The 6,000-nt window shown below is 40.0% G+C and overlaps 1 long non-coding RNA gene across 4 annotated transcripts in view; it reads right to left on the minus strand.

The window, feature by feature from the left end:
- The window catches only part of LOC121343267, a 65,911-nt gene extending 60,258 nt beyond the window's left edge, over nt 1–5,653 (minus strand). For all 4 annotated transcript variants that reach the window (XR_005953674.1, XR_005953671.1, XR_005953672.1 and 1 more), the window contains exon 1: nt 5,585–5,653. This is a non-coding gene — a long non-coding RNA (uncharacterized LOC121343267). The remainder of the gene's footprint in view (nt 1–5,584) is intronic.
- Nucleotides 5,654–6,000: the final 347 nt, after the last annotated feature.

Below are 6,000 nucleotides of genomic sequence, written 5' to 3' on the forward strand. Positions count from 1 at the left end.
GATTGAAAGAGAGTGCTAAAGTAAGTGAACAAAGGCAGGGACTGATGGGGAATCCCAAACTAGAAATAACATTTAAACTGTTTTTCCACAGTCATATTTAATAAAGAAATCTACATGGGTAATATGATATCAATAATTTGAAGCCTTTAGAAAGAGACATCTGGCATTAAGTTATATACTCCTGCCCTATCTCAGCTGTGAGAACCAAGATGCCTGTAGGAAATGCAGGGTGAAATTGTAAAGATGATCATAATGGTCTGACTGGTGTTCACACCTCTGAGCCCTTCCTGAATCCACAGGAAAGTCTGGTGTACTTTTTTTGTTTATGCTTATGCAGGAGTCAAGAGCCTGCTAAGGAATTTAGTTTCCCTTTAGCATTTAGCAGGCTCTGCCTTCTTGACTGAGCAGCAGTTCATGTTAAATCGGAAGAACACTACAGTAAAATTCACCCTTGGGAGGGGTATAGGAAAACCAAGTGAGAGCATGCAAGAGAGCTCTGGAAAGGACAGACTGAAATGAAACAGCATTTGAATATCTAGAAAGGAAATCCAAAAATGGAAGCTGTAAGTATACTGTAACTACAAGTGTATATCTTCAGTTTACAGCTCCAATAAAACCTCAGCAACGTTGATCTGGTCTGGAAGATCCCATTTCTTCTGCAACAAAACTTTATATATATATATACAGAAAATTCAGAGACAAACAAAAGCAGTAAAAACCACCATAAAAAAAAGAACACCATAAAAACCTGCCATATTGGATTTGGAAAAAAAAATTACACTGGAGGCAGATAAAATATCAGTTTCCAAATAAAATAAGACAGAAAGCAATTATTTTTCATAACCATTAGGAACAGGAAAACAAGAATGTTTGCTTAATTTCCAATAAAACTAAATACTAGAGTGAATTCTGAAGGCACTGAGAAAGGGTTGAAACACAAAGTTAAGACTAGCTAGGGAGACTGGAACATCATTCCTGAAGGTTTTCAAGAGCAGACACTAGCAGAAAATGTTTTAAGGAGGGCTGAGTACACTTGACCTCACACTAGCACAGGCACAGATTAATTGGTCCCTGGCATTCCCCCCAGCACACAGCTCCAGTCTTTGTTGAAAAGGCAGAATAGGAACTGTCTTATCTAAAGAACAAAGCAAGTTTCTGTTCTTCCTTTTTTTTCAAAGAACACAATATGCCTACCTCTGCTCTCAGGTTATCTTTTAAAGCAGTCAGCAAACTATGGCTACTTCCAACGTTGTTGCTGAAGAAGGGAACAGAAATTTCTGCTGTGATTTGAAGTAATTTTCTACCACACGCTCGTCCTCATTAATCAACAAAGAGCTTCAGTGCACACTCATGCTATAAATTTCAACTCCTTTTTGCAAACTTTGTGGAGAAACCTTTTGAAACCCTCAAGTAGTTTGTCTTAAATAAGGCTTGTCTCTTTAGCAAGTTCAGCAAAAGAAGTAATGAAAAAAGAATCAGTAAATTTCAGTTTTGCTCCACTGTACACCAGCATTGGCCCAACAGAAACTGCAGCTGGCCCAGAGACTGAAGCAGCTTCTCTGACACAGATATGAAAACTTAGCGGAGGAAGGACCATGCACACAAAAAATTAAGTAGTTTTAGCTTTCTAGCATGAAGCTAATCACAAACATACAGTTTATTAAAAAACAACAACAATAATACTGTTTGTCCTGCAAGCAGCAAGGAAGGAGCAACAGAAATAGTTTATATTATCTTGACTAACTTTATTTGGGAGGGAAGTGTTCAGGCCTACAGTGAAGATAAACAGCTCTATTCTAAGCTCATTATTTGTAAGCATAAAAAGGAACCTAAGTCATTCCTCTTCTGTCTCTTTTATACACTTTGAAGTTACACACACCCTTTGGCCTGTGTAGAGCAGTATCCTGCAGACCTCTTTGTATGTGCATAGCATTCCAAATCACTTCTTCATTTTCAAAATTCATTCTCTGTCTCATCCAAACCAGACCTTTCAAGTAATTTTTCCAACAGGACTTAAGATATAACATGCCCAAAGTTATTCAGCAACACTTGCACATTCCTTGCTGCATAAATCAGGGTCACCAAGAACATTTGCTTTCCCTTTTTGCATGGTTACTGCAAGCAGACTTCCCAGAACTTTCCTGAAAAACAAGTGTTACCTGTTGATTTCATGCCTTTTCCTGCTGTTTTCCCTTTGCACAGATCTCCTGCCCTGTCACTCACAGCTGTGTGCATTTCTTTTGGAGTTTCAGCTCTGTGCCAGCTCCTTACTCTATGTTAGGAGTCAGCCTTCCAAAAAGTCCTTCCCTCTCCTGCCTTCCATGTCCTCCTACATCTTCATTTCAATCCCACATCTTTCCCACCACTGGCACAAAGCATACCAAACATGTTCAATACCAAACACATTCAATACAAAAATCACAGCAACCCACTTGCGCCTACGTCTCTATATTAAATATGAGCTTTAAATTTATTATAGAGGCAAACTTTTAGGATTTAACTAGTTTTTCTTGGTTTCTAGTAATTTATAAAGTTCTAGAGTAATTAATATTTTTTACAATCTTCTCTGCAATGAGAAAGAAAACCACACATATGAAAAAATCCGCCTACTTCCAAAGATTCCTAACTTCCAGTCTTTGTGGTTTCAGAAATTTATTAACATCGGAGATTTTTCATATTTGAGTCAAATCACCTAAACTCACCATAATACTAAAAGATTTCTTTTATAGGTTTATGTGGCAGAACATCTTCTGTGCCAAACTAGGCTTTTACCCTGCTGTAAACATGGCCCTGCTAGGCAGAAGATCCATTCTGTGGTTTGTTTTCAGTTCAGTAAGCATCTGGGAAGTCATTACTCTGACAGGAACAACTCTACTCTGATCCAAATGGCATCAATCTGTCCTGGCCTTAAAAAGTGGAGAGGTCAGTCACCTGGTAGAAAGAATGCTAAAACAAATGTCATGAATAATTAATTGATCAAGAAATTTATAGCAGGGGAGTGAAGGATGTCAAGTCCACACTCAAATCATCCAGTTCCCATGTGAAGGGGGACATGCAACACCTTAACAGCAAGTCCCCTTCAATATAGGCAAGTTTTAGCATTAGTTTCTCATGAGTATCCTCAAAAACATTGCAGGTCAATGAAATACAGAGGGAGAGGTATTAACACTTATCCCTTGGAAATAGGAAAGAACTGCTTTGTTTCTGCACACCTGTCTCTAGCATATATCTGTTGTCAACACACCGGATGTGTAAAGTTTTTATTTTTAACCATAAGCCTAAGGTGGCAATGGATGCTTTCAGAATGATGGGCAAACAGCATTCCATTCATAGGGGAGCGGCTACCTCTCCTAACAGGGCTCTGGATAATTCAATACCTGGCCCTGTAATTAATAGGGAAAAGAGGTGAAAGACTACCCTTTCCATCTGAGCAAGTCTAGGAACTGGTAACTCATGATGCCTGCGTGGAGTGAGGGTTTCTGTTGACAGGTATTAGCCAAGAACTCTTAGCATGCAGGTATGAGTGCCAGGAGCATGCCTGAACTTGAAGAGAGGGTTGCCAACAGGAATTCAGGACTAATTTATTTACATCTACACCTCTCTGGAAGAAAATAAGAGATTATCACTTAAATGATGCTGCTTCACTTGAAATCAGCAAACGCGCTTTGGGCAAAGAGGCTTGCAAGGCTTCATAGCAAAAACAAAAGAAAGAATTCACGTTCCTTTACTGTGCCAGCAATGAATACAAATAAAGGCAAAAAAACAAACAAGCATTAAAAACACCCCAAAACAGAAAACAGAGTAACAGTTGGATGAACTGCTATGTCTGAAGTGCTGCCAGATACTACATTTTGAATTAATCATCAGTTTCACCCAGGATGAGTTTAAGAGTCTTGCTATGCACACTAAACTCAATTTCACATGTAGGTCTTACTGGAGACTTAAGCTTCATGTTCCCTCATGCTTGACACTCCTAGCAGTGACCCCAATGCCTGACAAGCTAATATGGCCACACTATTGCTCCTGCTCATTTAAAAGAAAATGCTTTAACAGAGCTGCCACCAAGAACAAGACTTAAACCCCATTTCAGAAATGAAGCTCTGTTGCATTTCCAGCATGGGGTACAAGCTGTGGGCTTCTGCATCAGTTGCAGCAGGGTGCTGCCATGAGGCTGAGCAGGAAGCCATCCTGCACACCCTGCTGCACTTTGTGCAGGGCTGTTTACACCCAGCATGCCACCTCTGATAATTCTGCAGCAAGTTCAGGAGCGCACTATACTTTCCTTTAAGCCCCGGCTGCTATATGTGGTGAGGGGAAAAAAAAACAAACCACCAACCCTGTGACAGTGTATTTGAGTTTTACTGCATCATTCAGGTTAGGGAGGTGCACTGAAACGGTGCAAACCTCTTGGGTTTCCAACAGTACAATTACAAGACAAAAGACAAACGTTGTGCTAATTACATGTTCCCTGACTCGGGAAATTGAAGCTTTAAGGACAAAACCCAAACAGCCAATGACTCAGCAGGACCAGCATCTGCTTCCTGCCCAGCACACAAGAGCTGGTTTTCCTTAGGACCCTGTGCTTCAAATGGTCCTGTCCCTTCACCTTCAATGCTGAAATGTTCTGCTTATGAACCACCAGGGAAAAGTTTAACCTAAGCCAATCACACACAATTGAAAAGGCACATTTGTTTGCTAGGTAGATGGTATTTGCCTTGTGCTAGGCTGTTCATTCACTGGCTTTACAGGATCTTATTCTTTGACTTAGGAAAAATGATTCCTGTTAGCAGAGAACAGCATCTAGCAAGAATGACAATGCTTCATACAGGAGATAAGTAGATCTTCTGACAGGCCAACTGACATGAAACCAAGTAATAAATTAGCTGCAAAATTAAGTCCCTCCAGATGCAGTGCCTGAGCACATTTGCTTCGTAATTTATTTTGCTAATGCATACAGAAATATTCAAGCTTCAAGACTAAGAAGTGAGGTTATTTGTTTGCAACTGTCTTCTCATTACACCTGTCTTGATATTCTTTTCATGAAACAAAGTGCCTGAGGTGTTGATTCATTAATTCTTATTCAAGTATCTCCTGGTAGCACTCTGGAGAGTCCGGCCCGGTACAGAGTCCATGGATCCCATATGAATGTTTGGAATGGGGGAAAGCACAGTGCAGCTCAGACTACACACTTCCATGAAATTCAGAACTCAGTTTTCTGGTCACAAAGCAAAGAAAAATTATGTCTTCTGCCACTGTTCCTATATATTCTTCCCTGTGTTTCTGAGATGCAGAGCAGAAAACAAGGGGAAAAATAAAATAAAATGCTCCAAGCTACTGCCTCAGCACCTTAATAAAAGGGAATAAACCAATAAAAGGCAAATAAAAAGTAAACACACTTCAATGAAGTCTGCAAAAACTTAAGCCTCAGGGGTTTGTTTGTTTGCATGTATATTTTATAAATAGTTGGCAGAATAAGTTTGCCAACGTGGACGTTGAGTAAATTAAAAGTAAACACTGAAGATCATTTAGAAAAAGCAAATTTTGATGCAGCAATCCCAATATGTATAGGACTTCCCATAGTTACCTTATCCAAAAGTGAAGTCTCAAACTACATGAACAGCCCTGCTGAAAGGGACAGTGAAAGGAAGTGAAGTGTTTTTCTGGAGTATTATCTAACACTGAACACTCCTGCCCAGCTGCCCATGTGATTTATCTGTCTGATCATAACAGCTCAGCTTTCAAATATCAAAGGTTTTCAGATCATTCGTAGGAAAGCAGCAGCAGCAGACCAAGGCCTTTTCTATGAAGTCAGAGAAAATACCTTTGGGAATAAATGATCTTTCCCTGGAAAGTTGCTCAGAAACTATCCCAAAGAAGGAGCCCCATACTTTGAGGCTTGCAGCCTGGCTCTGTGCAGCCAGAAGCAGATCAAAACCAGTGACACCAAAAGGACTCTCATGGAAATGATTACTGTTGTGTGGGGCCAGACCACCAACTGGA

The sequence above is a fragment of the Onychostruthus taczanowskii genome, unplaced genomic scaffold (assembly GCF_017590055.1).
Source record: "Onychostruthus taczanowskii isolate IOZ18803 unplaced genomic scaffold, ASM1759005v1 scaffold59, whole genome shotgun sequence".
Taxonomy (NCBI): domain Eukaryota; kingdom Metazoa; phylum Chordata; class Aves; order Passeriformes; family Passeridae; genus Onychostruthus; species Onychostruthus taczanowskii.